Source organism: Crinia signifera, chromosome 12 (genome assembly GCF_055691185.1).
Source record: "Crinia signifera chromosome 12, ASM5569118v1, whole genome shotgun sequence".
NCBI classification, from domain to species: domain Eukaryota; kingdom Metazoa; phylum Chordata; class Amphibia; order Anura; family Myobatrachidae; genus Crinia; species Crinia signifera.
This window is the reverse complement of record NC_139228.1, coordinates 32090027-32111033: the sequence shown is the minus strand read 5'-3', so window position 1 is coordinate 32111033 and position 21007 is coordinate 32090027.

Genomic DNA, 21007 nt, shown 5'->3' with positions numbered 1-21007 from the left:
CTCTTATCTCTTATATATCTCTTATATATCTCTTATATATCTCTTATATATCTCTTATATATCTCTTATATATCTCTTATATATCTCTTATGTATCTCTTATGTATCTCTTATGTATCTCTTATGTATCTCTTATATATCTCTTATATATCTCTTATATATCTCTTATATATCTCTTATATATCTCTTATATATATCTTATATATCTCTTATATATCTCTTATATATCTCTTATATATCTCTTATCTCTTATATATCTCTTATATATCTCTTATATATCTCTTATATATCTCTTATGTATCTCTTATGTATCTCTTATGTATCTCTTATATATCTCTTATATATCTCTTATATATCTCTTATATATCTCTTATATATCTCTTATATATCTCTTATATATCTCCTATATCTCATGTATCTCTTATGTATCTCTTATATATCTCTTATGTATCTCTTATGTATCTCTTATGTATCTCTTATGTATCTCTATATCTCTTATATATCTCCTATATATCTCTTATATATCTCTTATATCTCTTATATATCTCTTATGTATCTCTTATATATCTCTTATATATCTCTTATCTCTTATATATCTCTTATATATCTCTTATCTCTTATATATCTCTTATATATATCTTATCTCTTATATATCTCTTATGTATCTCTTATGTATCTCTTATGTATCTCTTATATATCTCTTATATATCTCTTATATATCTCCTATATCTCTTATATATCTCTTATATATCTCTTATATATCTCTTATATATCTCTTATGTATCTCTTATGTATCTCTTATATATCTCTTATGTATCTCTTATATATCTCTTATATATCTCTTATATATCTCCTATATCTCTTATATATCTCTTATATATCTCTTATATATCTCTTATATATCTCTTATATATCTCTATATCTCTTATGTATCTCTTATGTATCTCTTATATATCTTTTTTATATCTCTTATATATCTCTTATGTATCTCTTATATATCTCCTATATCTCTTATGTATCTCTTATATATCTCTTATATATCTCTTATATATCTCTTATATATCTCTTATATATCTCCTATGTATCTCTTATGTATCTCTTATATCTCTTATATATCTCTTATATATCTCTTATATATATCTTATATATCTCTTATCTCTTATATATCTCTTATATATCTCTTATATATCTCTTATATATCTCTTATATATCTCTTATATATCTCTTATATATCTCTTATATATCTCTTATCTCTTATATATCTCTTATCTCCAATCTCCTATATATCTCTTATATATCTCTTATATATCTCTTATATATCTCTTATATATCTCTTATCTCCTATATATCTCTTATATATCTCTTATATATCTCTTATATATCTCTTATATATCTCTTATATATCTCTTATATATCTCTTATATATCTCTTATCTCCTATATATCTCTAATATATCTCTTATATATCTCTTATATATCTCCTATATCTCTTATGTATCTCTTATATATATCTTATATATCTCTTATATATCTCTTATATATCTCTTATGTATCTCTTATGTATCTCTTATGTATCTCTTATGTATCTCTTATGTATCTCTTATGTATCTCTTATATATCTCTTATGTATCTCTTATATATCTCTTATATATCTCTTATCTCTTATCTCTTATATATCTCTTATATATCTCTTATATATCTCTTATATATCTCTTATATATCTCTTATATATATATCTTATATATCTCTTATATATCTCTTATATATCTCTTATATATCTCTTATATATCTCTTATATATCTCCTATATCTCATGTATCTCTTATGTATCTCTTATATATCTCTTATGTATCTCTTATGTATCTCTTATATATCTCTTATATATCTCCTATATCTCATGTATCTCTTATGTATCTCTTATATATCTCTTATGTATCTCTTATGTATCTCTTATGTATCTCTTATGTATCTCTATATCTCTTATATATCTCCTATATATCTCTTATATATCTCTTATATATCTCTTATATATCTCTTATATATCTCTTATATATCTCTTATCGCTTATATATCTCTTATATATCTCTTATATATCTCTTATATATCTCCTATATATCTCCTATGTATCTCTTATGTATCTCTTATATCTCTTATATATCTCTTATATATCTCTTATATATCTCTTATATATCTCTTATCTCTTATATATCTCTTATATATCTCTTATATATCTCTTATATATCTCTTATATATCTCTTATATATCTCTTATATATCTCTTATGTATCTCTTATGTATCTCTTATGTATCTCTTATGTATCTCTTATATATCTCTTATATATCTCTTATATATCTCTTATATATCTCTTATATATCTCTTATATATATCTTATATATCTCTTATATATCTCTTATATATCTCTTATCTCTTATATATCTCTTATATATCTCTTATATATCTCTTATATATCTCTTATGTATCTCTTATGTATCTCTTATGTATCTCTTATATATCTCTTATATATCTCTTATATATCTCTTATATATCTCTTATATATCTCTTATATATCTCTTATATATCTCCTATATCTCATGTATCTCTTATGTATCTCTTATATATCTCTTATGTATCTCTTATGTATCTCTTATGTATCTCTATATCTCTTATATATCTCCTATATATCTCTTATATATCTCTTATATATCTCTTATATATCTCTTATCTCCTATATATCTCTAATATATCTCTTATATATCTCTTATATATCTCTTATATATCTCCTATATCTCTTATGTATCTCTTATATATATCTTATATATCTCTTATATATCTCTTATATATCTCTTATATATCTCTTATGTATCTCTTATGTATCTCTTATGTATCTCTTATGTATCTCTTATGTATTTCTTATATATCTCTTATATATCTCTTATATATCTCTTATATATCTCTTATATATCTCTTATATATCTCTTATATATCTCTTATATATATCTCTTATATATCTCTTATATATCTCTTATATATCTCTTATATATCTCTTATATATCTCTTATATATCTCCTATATCTCATGTATCTCTTATGTATCTCTTATATATCTCTTATGTATCTCTTATGTATCTCTTATATATCTCTTATATATCTCCTATATCTCATGTATCTCTTATGTATCTCTTATATATCTCTTATGTATCTCTTATGTATCTCTTATGTATCTCTTATGTATCTCTATATCTCTTATATATCTCCTATATATCTCTTATATATCTCTTATATATCTCTTATATATCTCTTATATATCTCTTATCGCTTATATATCTCTTATATATCTCTTATATATCTCTTATATATCTCTTATATATCTCTTATATATCTCTTATATATCTCTTATCTCCTATCTCCTATATATCTCTTATATATCTCTTATATATCTCTTATCTCCTATATATCTCTTATATATCTCTTATATATCTCTTATATATCTCTTATATATCTCTTATATATCTCTTATATATCTCTTATATATCTCTTATATATCTCTTATCTCTTATATATCTCTTATATATCTCCTATATCTCTTATGTATCTCTTATATATCTCTTATATATCTCTATATCTCTTATATATCTCTATATCTCTTATATATCTCTTATATATCTCTTATATATCTCTTATATATCTCTTATATATCTCTTATATATCTCTTATCTCTTATATATATCTTATATATCTCCTATATCTCTTATATATCTCTTATATATCTCTTATCTCTTATCTCTTATATATCTCTTATATATCTCTTATATATCTCTTATATATCTCTTATATATATATATCTTATATATCTCTTATATATCTCTTATATATCTCTTATATATCTCTTATATATCTCTTATATATCTCTTATATATCTCCTATATCTCATGTATCTCTTATATATCTCTTATGTATCTCTTATGTATCTCTTATATATCTCTTATATATCTCCTATATCTCATGTATCTCTTATGTATCTCTTATATATCTCTTATGTATCTCTTATGTATCTCTTATGTATCTCTTATGTATCTCTATATCTCTTATATATCTCCTATATATCTCTTATATATCTCTTATATATCTCTTATATATCTCTTATATATCTCTTATATATCTCTTATCGCTTATATATCTCTTATATATCTCTTATATATCTCTTATATATCTCTTATATATCTCTTATATATCTCTTATATATCTCTTATCTCCTATCTCCTATATATCTCTTATATATCTCTTATATATCTCTTATATATCTCTTATATATCTCTTATCTCCTATATATCTCTTATATATCTCTTATATATCTCTTATATATCTCTTATATATCTCTTATATATCTCTTATATATCTCTTATATATCTCTTATCTCTAATATATCTTATATATCTCTTATATATCTCCTATATCTCTTATGTATCTCTTATATATATCTTATATATCTCTTATATATCTCTTATATATCTCCTATATATCTTATGTATCTCTTATATATCTCTTATATATCTCTTATATATCTCTTATCTCTTATCTCTTATATATCTCTTATATATCTCTTATATATCTCTTATATATCTCTTATATATCTCTTATATATCTCTTATATATCTCTTATCTCTTATATATCTCTTATATATCTCCTATATCTCTTATGTATCTCTTATATATCTCTTATATATCTCTATATCTCTTATATATCTCTATATCTCTTATATATCTCTTATATATCTCTTATATATCTCTTATATATCTCTTATATATCTCTTATATATCTCTTATCTCTTATATATATCTTATATATCTCCTATATTTCTTATATATCTCTTATATATCTCTATATCTCTTATATATATCTTATATATCTCTTATCTCTTATGTATCTCTTATATATCTCTTATAAATCTCTTATATATCTCTTATATATCTCTTATCTCCTATATATCTCCTATATATCTCTTATATATCTCTTATATATCTCTTATATATCTCTTATATATCTCTTATATATCTCTTATATATCTCCTATATATCTCTTATATATCTCTTATGTATCTCTTATATATCTCTTATATATCTCTTATATATCTCTTATGTATCTCTTATGTATCTCTTATGTATCTCTTATATATCTCTTATATATCTCTTATATATCTCTTATATATCTCCTATATATCTCCTATATATCTCTTATATATCTCTTATATATCTCTTATATATCTCTTATATATCTCTTATATATCTCCTATATATCTCTTATATATCTCTTATGTATCTCTTTTATATCTCTTATATATCTCTTATATATCTCTTATATATCTCTTATATATCTCTTATATATTTCTTATATATCTCCTATGTATCTCTTATGTATCTCTTATATCTCTTATATATCTCTTATATATCTCTTATATATCTCTTATATATCTCTTATCTCTTATCTCTTATATATCTCTTATATATCTCTTATATATCTCTTATCTCTTATCTCTTATATATCTCTTATATATCTCTTATCTCTTATCTCTTATATATCTCTTATATATCTCTTATATATCTATTATATATCTCTTATCTCTTATATATCTCTTATATATCTCTTATATATCTCTTATATATCTCTTATATATCTCTTATATATCTCTTATATATCTCTTATATATCTCTTATCTCTTATATATCTCTTATGTATCTCTTATGTATCTCTTATGTATCTCTTATATATCTCTTATGTATCTCTTATGTATCTCTTATGTATCTCTTATGTATCTCTTATATATCTCTTATATATCTCTTATATATCTCTTATCTCTTATCTCTTATCTCTTATATATCTCTTATATATCTCTTATCTCTTATCTCTTATATATCTCTTATATATTTCTTATATATCTCTTATGTATCTCTTATGTATCTCTTATGTATTTCTTATATATCTCTTATGTATCTCTTATATATCTCTTATATATCTCTTATATATCTCCTATATCTCTTATATATCTCTTATATATCTCTTATATATCTCTTATATATCTCTATATCTCTTATGTATCTCTTATGTATCTCTTATATATCTCCTATATCTCTTATATATCTCTTATATATCTCTTATTTATCTCTTATATATCTCTTATATATCTCTTATGTATCTTTTTTATATCTCTTATATATCTCTTATATATCTTTTTTGTATCTCTTATGTATCTCTTATATATCTCTTATATATCTCCTATATCTCTCCTATATCTCTCCTATATCTCTTATATATCTCTTATATATCTCTTATATATCTCTTATGTATCTCTTATATATCTCTTATGTATCTCTTATGTATCTCTTATGTATCTCTTATCTCTTATATATCTCTTATATATCTCTTATATATCTCTTATCTCATATATCTCCTATATCTCTTATAGATCTCTTATAGATCTCTTATAGATCTCTTATAGATCTCTTATAGATCTCTTATATATCTCTATATCTCTTATATATCTCTTATCTCTTATATATCTCTTATGTATCTCTTATGTATCTCTTATGTATCTCTTATGTATCTCTTATGTATCTCTTATGTATCTCTTATATATCTCTTATATATCTCTTATATATCTCTTATCTCTTATATATCTCTTATATATCTCCTATATCTCTCCTATATCTCTTATAGATCTCTTATATATCTCTTATATATCTCTTATATATCTCTTATCTCTTATATATCTCTTATATATCTCTTATATATCTCTTATATATCTCTTATATATCTCTTATATATCTCTTATGTATCTCTTATGTATCTCTTATGTATCTCTTATGTATCTCTTATGTATCTCTTATGTATCTCCTATATCTCTCCTATATCTCTCCTATATCTCTCCTATATCTCTCATATATCTCTCATATATCTCCTATATCTCTTATGTATCTCTTATATATCTCTTATATATCTCTTATGTATCTCTTATGTATCTCTTATGTATCTCTTATGTATCTCTTATGTATCTCTTATATATCTCTTATGTATCTCTTATGTATCTCTTATGTATCTTTTTTATATCTCTTATATATCTCTTATGTATCTCTTATATATCTCTTATGTATCTCTTATGTATCTCTTATGTATCTCTTATGTATCTCTTATGTATCTCTTATGTATCTCTTATGTATCTCTTATGTATCTCTTATGTATCTTTTTTATATCTCTTATATATCTCTTATATATCTCTTATATATCTCTTATGTATCTCTTATATATCTCTTATGTATCTCTTATGTATCTCTTATGTATCTCTTATATATCTCTTATATATCTCTTATATATCTCTTATATATCTCTTATGTATCTCTTATCTCTTATATATCTCTTATATATCTCTTATATATCTCTTATATATCTCTTATGTATCTCTTATATATCTCTTATATATCTCTTATGTATCTCTTATGTATCTCTTATGTATCTCTTATGTATCTCTTATGTATCTCTTATCTCTTATATATCTCTTATATATCTCTTATATATATCTTATATATCTCTTATATATCTCTTATATATCTCTTATATATCTCTTATATATCTCTTATCTCTTATATATTTCTTATATATCTCTTATATATCTCCTATATCTCTTATATATCTCTTATATATCTCTTATATATCTCTTATGTATCTCTTATGTATCTCTTATGTATCTCTTATATATCTCTTATATATCTCTTATATATCTCTTATATATCTCTTATATATCTCTTATATATATCTTATATATCTCTTATATATCTCTTATATATCTCTTATCTCTTATATATTTCTTATATATCTCTTATATATCTCCTATATCTCTTATATATCTCTTATATATCTCTTATATATCTCTTATGTATCTCTTATATATCTCTTATGTATCTCTTATATATCTCTTATATATCTCCTATATCTCTTATATATCTCTTATATATCTCTTATATATCTCTTATATATCTCTTATATATCTCTTATATATCTCTTATCTCTTATATATTTCTTATATATCTCTTATATATCTCCTATATCTCTTATATATCTCTTATATATCTCTTATATATCTCTTATGTATCTCTTATATATCTCTTATGTATCTCTTATATATCTCTTATATATCTCCTATATCTCTTATATATCTCTTATATATCTCTTATTTATCTCTTATATATCTCTTATATATCTCTTATGTATCTTTTTTATATCTCTTATATATCTCTTATATATCTCTTATATATCTCTTATATATCTCTTATATATCTCTTATGTATCTCTTATGTATCTCTTATATATCTCTTATATATCTCTTATATATCTCTTATATATCTCTTATATATCTCTTATATATCTCTTATCTCTTATATATCTCTTATATATCTCCTATATCTCTTATATATCTCTTATATATCTCTTATATATCTCTTATATATCTCTTATATATCTCTTATCTCTTATATATTTCTTATATATCTCTTATATATCTCCTATATCTCTTATATATCTCTTATCTCTTATATATCTCTTATATAAGAGATATAGGAGATATATAAGAGATATATAAGAGATATATAAGAGATAAGAGATATATAAGAGATATATAAGAGATATAGAGATATATAAGAGATATATAAGCGATATATAAGAGATATATAAGAGATATATAAGAGATATAGAAGAGATATAGGAGATATATAAGAGATATATATCTCTTATATATCTCTTATATATCTCTTATATATCTCTATATCTCTTATATATCTCTTATATATCGCTTATATATCTCTTATCGCTTATATATCTCCTATATCTCTTATATATCTCTTATATATCTCTATCTCTTATATATCTTATATATCTCCTATATATCTCCTATATATCTCTTATATATCTCCTATATATCTCTTATGTATCTCTTATATATCTCTTATATATCTCTTGTATATCTCTTATATATCTCCTATATCTCTTATATATCTCTTATAAATCTCTTATATATCTCTATATATCTCTTATGTATCTCTTATATATATCTCTTATATATATCTTATATATCTCCTATATCTCTTATATATCTCCTATATTTCTAATGTATCTCTTATATATCTCTTATATATCTCTTATATATCTCTTATATATCTCTTATATATCTCTTATATATCTCTTATCTCCTATATATCTCTTATATATCTCTTATATATCTCTTATATATCTCTTATATATCTCTTATATATCTCTTATATATCTCTTATATATCTCTTATCTCCTATATATCTCTTATATATCTCTTATATATCTCTTATATATCTCTTATGGCTTATATATCTCTTATGTATCTCTTATATATCTCTTATCTCTTATATATCTCTTATATATCTCTTATATATCTCTTATATATCTCTTATATATCTCTTATATATCTCTTATATATCTCTTATATATCTCTTATATATCTCTTATATATCTCTTATATCTCTTATATATCTCTTATATATCTCTTATATCTCTTATATATCTCTTATCTCTTATATATCTCTTATATATCTCTTATATATCTCTTATATATCTCTTATGTATCTCTTATGTATCTCTTATATATCTCTTATATATCTCTTATATATCTCTTATATATCTCTTATATATCTCTTATATATCTCTTATATATCTCTTATATATCTCTTATATATCTCTTATATATCTCCTATATCTCTTATATATCTCTTATCTCTTATATATCTCTTATATAAGAGATATAGGAGATATATAAGAGATATATAAGAGATATATAAGAGATATATAAGAGATAAGAGATATATAAGAGATATATAAGAGATATATAAGAGATATATAAGAGATATATAAGAGATATATAAGAGATATAGGAGATATATAAGAGATATATATCTCTTATATATCTCTTATATATCTCTTATATATCTCTTATATATCTCTATATCTCTTATATATCTCTTATATATCGCTTATATATCTCTTATCGCTTATATATCTCCTATATCTCTTATATATCTCTTATATATCTCTATCTCTTATATATCTTATATATCTCCTATATATCTCCTATATATCTCTTATATATCTCCTATATATCTCTTATGTATCTCTTATATATATCTCTTATATATCTCTTATGTATCTCTTATATATCTCTTATATATCTCTTATATCTTATATATCTCTTGTATATCTCTTATATATCTCCTATATCTCTTATATATCTCTTATATATCTCTTATGTATCTCTTATATATCTCTTATGTATCTCTTATGTATCTCTTATATATCTCTTATATATCTCTTATATATCTCTTATATATCTCTTATATATCTCTTATATATCTCTTATATATCTCTTATATATCTCTTATCTCTTATATATTTCTTATATATCTCTTATATATCTCCTATATCTCTTATATATCTCTTATATATCTCTTATATATCTCTTATGTATCTCTTATATATCTCTTATGTATCTCTTATATATCTCCTATATCTCTTATATATCTCTTATATATCTCTTATATATCTCTTATATATCTCTTATATATCTCTTATCTCTTATATATTTCTTATATATCTCTTATATATCTCCTATATCTCTTATATATCTCTTATATATCTCTTATATATCTCTTATGTATCTCTTATATATCTCTTATGTATCTCTTATATATCTCTTATATATCTCTTATATATCTCTTATATATCTCTTATATATCTCTTATCTCTTATATATCTCTTATATATCTCTTATATATCTCCTATATCTCTTATATATCTCTTATATATCTCTTATTTATCTCTTATATATCTCTTATATATCTCTTATGTATCTTTTTTATATCTCTTATATATCTCTTATATATCTCTTATATATCTCTTATATATCTCTTATATATCTCTTATGTATCTCTTATGTATCTCTTATATATCTCTTATATATCTCTTATATATCTCTTATATATCTCTTATATATCTCTTATATATCTCTTATATATCTCTTATCTCTTATATATCTCTTATATATCTCCTATATCTCTTATATATCTCTTATATATCTCTTATATATCTCTTATATATCTCTTATCTCTTATATATTTCTTATATATCTCTTATATATCTCCTATATCTCTTATATATCTCTTATCTCTTATATATCTCTTATATAAGAGATATAGGAGATATATAAGAGATATATAAGAGATATATAAGAGATAAGAGATATATAAGAGATATATAAGAGATATAGAGATATATAAGAGATATATAAGCGATATATAAGAGATATATAAGAGATATATAAGAGATATATAAGAGATATATAAGAGATATAGGAGATATATAAGAGATATATATCTCTTATATATCTCTTATATATCTCTTATATATCTCTTATATATCTCTATATCTCTTATATATCTCTTATATATCGCTTATATATCTCTTATCGCTTATATATCTCCTATATATCTCCTATATATCTCTTATATATCTCCTATATATCTCTTATGTATCTCTTATATATCTCTTATATATCTCTTGTATATCTCTTATATATCTCCTATATCTCTTATATATCTCTTATATATCTCTTATATATCTCTATATATCTCTTATGTATCTCTTATATATATCTCTTATATATATCTTATATATCTCCTATATCTCTTATATATCTCCTATATTTCTAATGTATCTCTTATATATCTCTTATATATCTCTTATATATCTCTTATATATCTCTTATATATCTCTTATATATCTCTTATATATCTCTTATCTCCTATATATCTCTTATATATCTCTTATATATCTCTTATATATCTCTTATATATCTCTTATATATCTCTTATATATCTCTTATATATCTCTTATATATCTCTTATATATCTCTTATCTCCTATATATCTCTTATATATCTCTTATATATCTCTTATATATCTCTTATATATCTCTTATGTATCTCTTATATATCTCTTATATATCTCTTATCTCTTATATATCTCTTATATATCTCTTATATATCTCTTATATATCTCTTATATATCTCTTATATATCTCTTATATATCTCTTATATATCTCTTATATCTCTTATATATCTCTTATATATCTCTTATATCTCTTATATATCTCTTATCTCTTATATATCTCTTATATATCTCTTATATATCTCTTATATATCTCTTATATATCTCTTATGTATCTCTTATATATCTCTTATATATCTCTTATCTCTTATATATCTCTTATGTATCTCTTATGTATCTCTTATATATCTCTTATATATCTCTTATATATCTCTTATATATCTCTTATATATCTCTTATATATCTCTTATATATCTCTTATATATCTCTTATATATCTCTTATATATCTCTTATATATCTCTTATATATCTCTTATCTCTTATATATTTCTTATATATCTCTTATATATCTCCTATATCTCTTATATATCTCTTATCTCTTATATATCTCTTATATAAGAGATATAGGAGATATATAAGAGATATATAAGAGATATATAAGAGATAAGAGATATATAAGAGATATATAAGAGATATATAAGAGATATATAAGAGATATATAAGAGATATAAAAGAGATATAGGAGATATATAAGAGATATATATCTCTTATATATCTCTTATATATCTCTTATATATCTCTTATATATCTCTATATCTCTTATATATCTCTTATATATCGCTTATATATCTCTTATCGCTTATATATCTCTTATATATCTCTATCTCTTATATATCTTATATATCTCCTATATATCTCCTATATATCTCTTATATATCTCCTATATATCTCTTATGTATCTCTTATATATATCTCTTATATATCTCTTATGTATCTCTTATATATCTCTTATATATCTCTTATATCTTATATATCTCTTGTATATCTCTTATATATCTCCTATATCTCTTATATATCTCTTATATATCTCTTATATATCTCTATATATCTCTTATGTATCTCTTATATATATCTCTTATATATATCTTATATATCTCTATATCTCTTATATATCTCTTATATATCTCTTATATATCTCTTATATATCTCTTATCTCTTATATATCTCTTATATATCTCTTATATATCTCTTATATCCTATATATCTCTTATATATATCTTATATATCTCTTATATATCTCTTATATATCTCTTATGGCTTATATATCTCTTATGTATCTCTTATATATCTCTTATATATCTCTTATCTCTTATATATCTCTTATATATCTCTTATATATCTCTTATATATCTCTTATCTCTTATATATCTCTTATATATCTCTTATATATCTCTTATCTCCTATATATCTCTTATATATCTCTTATGTATCTCTTATATATCTCTTATATATCTCTTATATATCTCTTATATATCTCTTATATATCTCTTATATATCTCTTATATATCTCTTATCTCTTATATATCTCTTATTTATCTCTTATATATCTCTTATTTATCTCTTATATATCTCTTATATATCTCTTATATATCTCTTATATATCTCTTATGTATCTCCTATATATCTCCTATATATCTCTTATATATCTCCTATATATCTCTTATGTATCTCTTATATATCTCTTATATATCTCTTGTATATCTCTTATATATCTCCTATATCTCTTATATATCTCTTATATATCTCTTATATATCTCTATATATCTCTTATGTATCTCTTATATATATCTCTTATATATATCTTATATATCTCTATATCTCTTATATATCTCTTATATATCGCTTATATATCTCTTATCGCTTATATATCTCTTATATATCTCTATCTCTTATATATCTTATATATCTCCTATATATCTCCTATATATCTCTTATATATCTCCTATATATCTCTTATGTATCTCTTATATATATCTCTTATATATCTCTTATGTATCTCTTATATATCTCTTATATATCTCTTATATCTTATATATCTCTTGTATATCTCTTATATATCTCCTATATCTCTTATATATCTCTTATATATCTCTTATATATCTCTATATATCTCTTATGTATCTCTTATATATATCTCTTATATATATCTTATATATCTCTATATCTCTTATATATCTCTTATATATCTCTTATATATCTCTTATATATCTCTTATCTCTTATATATCTCTTATATATCTCTTATATATCTCTTATCTCCTATATATCTCTTATATATCTCTTATATATCTCTTATATATCTCTTATATATCTCTTATGGCTTATATATCTCTTATGTATCTCTTATATATCTCTTATATATCTCTTATCTCTTATATATCTCTTATATATCTCTTATATATCTCTTATATATCTCTTATCTCTTATATATCTCTTATATATCTCTTATATATCTCTTATCTCCTATATATCTCTTATATATCTCTTATGTATCTCTTATATATCTCTTATATATCTCTTATATATCTCTTATATATCTCTTATATATCTCTTATATATCTCTTATATATCTCTTATCTCTTATATATCTCTTATCTCTTATATATCTCTTATTTATCTCTTATATATCTCTTATTTATCTCCTATATATCTCCTATATATCTCTTATATATCTCCTATATATCTCTTATGTATCTCTTATATATCTCTTATATATCTCTTGTATATCTCTTATATATCTCCTATATCTCTTATATATCTCTTATATATCTCTTATATATCTCTATATATCTCTTATGTATCTCTTATATATATCTCTTATATATATCTTATATATCTCCTATATCTCTTATATATCTCCTATATTTCTAATGTATCTCTTATATATCTCTTATATATCTCTTATATATCTCTTATATATCTCTTATATATCTCTTATATATCTCTTATCTCCTATATATCTCTTATATATCTCTTATATATCTCTTATATATCTCTTATATATCTCTTATATATCTCTTATATATCTCTTATCTCCTATATATCTCTTATATATCTCTTATATATCTCTTATATATCTCTTATGGCTTATATATCTCTTATGTATCTCTTATATATCTCTTATATATCTCTTATCTCTTATATATCTCTTATATATCTCTTATATATCTCTTATCTCTTATATATCTCTTATATATCTCTTATATATCTCTTATATATCTCTTATATATCTCTTATATATCTCTTATATATCTCTTATATATCTCTTATATCTCTTATATATCTCTTATATATCTCTTATATATCTCTTATATATCTCTTATGTATCTCTTATGTATCTCTTATATATCTCTTATCTCTTATATATCTCTTATGTATCTCTTATGTATCTCTTATGTATCTCTTATATATCTCTTATCTCTTATATATCTCTTATATATCTCTTATCTCTTATATATCTCTTATATATCTCTTATATATCTCTTATATATCTCTTATCTCTTATATATCTCTTATATATCTCTTATATATCTCTTATATATCTCTTATATATCTCTTATATATCTCTTATATATCTCTTATATATCTCTTATATCTCTTATATATCTCTTATCTCTTATATATCTCTTATATATCTCTTATATATCTCTTATATATCTCTTATATATCTCTTATGTATCTCTTATGTATCTCTTATATATCTCTTATCTCTTATATATCTCTTATGTATCTCTTATATATCTCTTATATATCTCTTATATATCTCTTATATATCTCTTATATATCTCTTATATATCTCTTATGTATCTCTTATGTATCTCTTATGTATCTCTTATGTATCTCTTATATATCTCTTATGTATCTCTTATATATCTCTTATATATCTCTTATATATCTCCTATATCGCTTATATATCTCTTATATATCTCTTATATATCTCTTATATATCTCTTATATATCTCTATATCTCTTATATATCTCTTATATATCTCTATCTCTTATATATCTTATATATCTCCTATATATCTCCTATATATCTCTTATATATCTCCTATATATCTCTTATGTATCTCTTATATATATCTCTTATATATCTCTTATGTATCTCTTATATATCTCTTATATATCTCTTATATCTTATATATCTCTTGTATATCTCTTATATATCTCTATATATCTCTTATGTATCTCTTATATATATATCTCTTATATATATCTTATATATCTCTATATCTCTTATATATCTCTTATATATCTCCTATATTTCTAATGTATCTCTTATATATCTCTTATATATCTCTTATATATCTCTTATATATCTCTTATATATCTCTTATATATCTCTTATCTCCTATATATCTCTTATATATCTCTTATATATCTCTTATATATCTCTTATATATCTCTTATATATCTCTTATATATCTCTTATCTCCTATATATCTCTTATATATCTCTTATATATCTCTTATATATCTCTTATATATCTCTTATATATCTCTTATCTCCTATATATCTCTTATATATCTCTTATATATCTCTTATATATCTCTTATGGCTTATATATCTCTTATGTATCTCTTATATATCTCTTATATATCTCTTATCTCTTATATATCTCTTATATATCTCTTATATATCTCTTATATATCTCTTATCTCTTATATATCTCTTATATATCTCTTATATATCTCTTATCTCCTATATATCTCTTATATATCTCTTATGTATCTCTTATATATCTCTTATATATCTCTTATATATCTCTTATATATCTCTTATATATCTCTTATATATCTCTTATATCTCTTATATATCTCTTATCTCTTATATATCTCTTATCTCTTATATATCTCTTATTTATCTCTTATATATCTCTTATTTATCTCTTATATATCTCTTATATATCTCTTATATATCTCTTATATATCTCTTATGTATCTCTTATATATCTCTTATATATCTCTTATATATCTCTTATCTCTTATATATCTCTTATGTATCTCTTATGTATCTCTTATGTATCTCTTATATATCTCTTATGTATCTCTTATATATCTCTTATATATCTCTTATATATCTCCTATATCGCTTATATATCTCTTATATATCTCTTATATATCTCCTATATCTCTTATATATCTCTTATATATCTCTTATATATCTCTTATATATCTCTTATATATCTCTTATATATCTCTTATATATCTCTTATGTATCTCTTATATATCTCTTATATATCTCTTATCTCTTATATATCTCTTATGTATCTCTTATGTATCTCTTATGTATCTCTTATATATCTCTTATGTATCTCTTATATATCTCTTATATATCTCTTATATATCTCCTATATCGCTTATATATCTCTTATATATCTCTTATATATCTCTTATATATCTCCTATATCTCTTATATATCTCTTATATATCTCTTATATATCTCTTATGTATCTCTTATGTATCTGTTATGTATCTCTTATATATCTCTTATGTATCTCTTATATATCTCTTATATATCTCTTATATATCTCCTATATCGCTTATATATCTCTTATATATCTCTTATATATCTCTTATATATCTCTTATATATCTCTATATCTCTTATATATCTCTTATGTATCTCTTATATATCTTTTTTATATCTCTTATATATCTCTTATATATCTCTTATGTATCTCTTATATATCTCCTATATCTCTTATAAATCTCTTATATAAGAGATATATAAGAGATAAATAAGAGATACATAAGAGATATATAAGAGATAAGAGATACATAAGAGATATATAAGAGATAAGAGATACATAAGAGATATATAAGAGATATATAAGAGATACATAAGAGATATATAAGAGATATATAAGAGATATATAAGAGATACATAAGAGATACATAAGAGATATAAAAAAGATATATAAGAGATATATAAGAGATATATAAGAGATATATAAGAGATATATAAGAGATACATAAGAGATACATAAGAGATATATAAGAGATATATAAGAGATAAGAGATATATAAGAGATATATAAGAGATATATAAGAGATATATAAGAGATATATAAGAGATATATAAGAGATATATAAGAGATATATAAGAGATATATAAGAGATACATAAGAGATACATGAGAGATACATGAGAGATATAGGAGAGATATAGGAGAGATATAGGAGATATATAAGAGATATATAAGAGATACATAAGAGATACATAAGAGATACATAAGAGATACATAAGAGATACATAAGAGATACATAAGAGATATATGAGAGATATATGAGAGATATAGGAGAGATATAGGAGAGATATAGGAGAGATATAGGAGAGATATAGGAGAGATATAGGAGATATATAAGAGATATATAAGAGATACATAAGAGATATATAAGAGATATAAAAAAGATACATAAGAGATATATAAGAGATATATAAGAGATAAATAAGAGATATATATCTCTTATGTATCTTTTTTATATCTCTTATATATCTCTTATATATCTCTTATATATCTCTTATATATCTTTTTTGTATCTCTTATGTATCTCTTATGTATCTCTTATATATCTCTTATATATCTCCTATATCTCTCCTATATCTCTCATATATCTCTCATATATCTCTCATATATCTCTTATGTATCTCTTATGTATCTCTTATGTATCTCTTATGTATCTCTTATATATCTCTTATATATCTCCTATATCTCTCCTATATCTCTCCTATATCTCTCATGTATCTCTCATGTATCTCTTATGTATCTCTTATATATCTCTTATATATCTCTTATATATCTCTTATATATCTCTTATATATCTCTTATATATCTCTTATATATATATATATATCTCTTATATATCTCTTATATATCTCTTATATATCTCTTATCTCTTATATATCTCTTATATATCTCTTATGTATCTCTTATGTATCTCTTATGTATCTCTTATGTATCTCTTATGTATCTCTTATGTATCTCTTATATATCTCTTATATATCTCTTATATATCTCTTATATATCTTTTTTATATCTCTTATATATCTCTTATGTATCTCTTATGTATCTCTTATATATCTCTTATATATCTCTTATATATCTCTTATGTATCTCTTATATATCTCTTATATATCTCTTATGTATCTCTTATCTCTTATATATCTCTTATGTATCTCTTATCTCTTATAAATCTCTTATCTCTTATGTATCTCTTATGTATCTCTTATGTATCTCTTATGTATCTCTTATGTATCTCTTATGTATCTCTTATGTATCTCTTATGTATCTCTTATGTATCTCTTATGTATCTCTCATGTATCTCTCATGTATCTCTCATGTATCTCTCATGTATCTCTCATGTATCTCTCCTGTATCTCTCCTGTATCTCTCCTGTATCTCTCCTGTATCTCTCCTGTATCTCTCCTGTATCTCTCCTGTATCTCTCCTGTATCTCTCCTGTATCTCTCCTGTATCTCTCCTGTATCTCTCCTGTATCTCTTATGTATCTCTTATGTATCTCCTATGTATCTCCTATATCTCTCCTATATCTCTCCTATATCTCTCCTATATCTCTCCTATATCTCTCCTATATCTCTCCTATATCTCTCCTATATCTCTTATATATCTCTTATCTCTTATATATCTCTTATATAAGAGATATAGGAGATATATAAGAGATATATAAGAGATATATAAGAGATATATAAGAGATATATAAGAGATATATAAGAGATATATAAGAGATATATAAGAGATATATAGGAGATATATAAGAGATATATATCTCTTATATATCTCTTATATATCTCTTATATATCTCTTATATATCTCTTATATATCTCTTATATATCTCTTATGTATCTCTTATGTATCTCTTATGTATCTCTTATGTATCTCTTATGTATCTCTTATATATCTCTTATATATCTCTTATATATCTCTTATATATCTCCTATATCGCTTATATATCTCTTATATATCTTGTGAGGGTACGAGGTTCCTCAATCACTCAGACACCGAGCAGATGAAACCAAAATATGGTTTATTTTCCACAGCACGCACAAATAGACAATAAACAGTGGCAAAGGTAAATTGCAGAGTAGAAAGATATTCAGGTAGCAGGCCCAAACAGACAGTCCTTGTATAGTCACAGTCCCAGATCAGTTCCACAGGGCAAACTATCACTTAGCCCACACAGCAGTGATAGCATATAAGTCCACACGATACCTAGACAGAGCATAACCTCTTAGTCCAGGACAGTCCATCAATTCTCTCCCCTCTCTTCCTGCAAAACCCCAACTTACATCCCAAAGGCACCCCTCTCCCCCTCCCTCAGGAATTCTTAACCCTTCCTATGCTGGGTGCAGTTGCATGAATGTAACAGGGTCTCCTATTACCTGTCCAGGGGCTGATTAACTCACTCCCTTCATCTGGCTTTGAAGCTTGTGTATGTGAGGGATTTCACACCTTCATGTGAACAGATCTCTTCTCTGGAGAGTGACCCTGGTGTTATCCAGCCTTTAGCTTCTTGTTATTTGGGGGGGAAGTGTATGTCTCTGCCACTACCTGTTGTCTCTGTTACTAAACAGCCTATAAAGAGGTCCTTTGATCCCTGAACCAAAAACTATACACAAACTGAACAGATTCTAATCTAAGCATTTGGTCGCTTCTAGCCGGACCATTTGTCTCCACATACACAGTTACAATATTTAAGTAATACGCATTTGGGAAGACTGCCATAATTAACTTCATAGTCACAAATCCCTTATTCATGATACCATCACAGTTTACTAAGAACATTACCTGGAGGCAGTGACGTAACCACGGGCAAATGGTCTCAATGGTATAATGCTTACATGAATAAAGTCCTGGGAAATACAGACATACATAGGACTACAGGGTACAGACTGACTAAAGTGTACATTTTTCACTACAAATAATAAAATATCATAATTACAGTCTTACGGTCAGCCTGCTAACCTCACACTCCTCCCC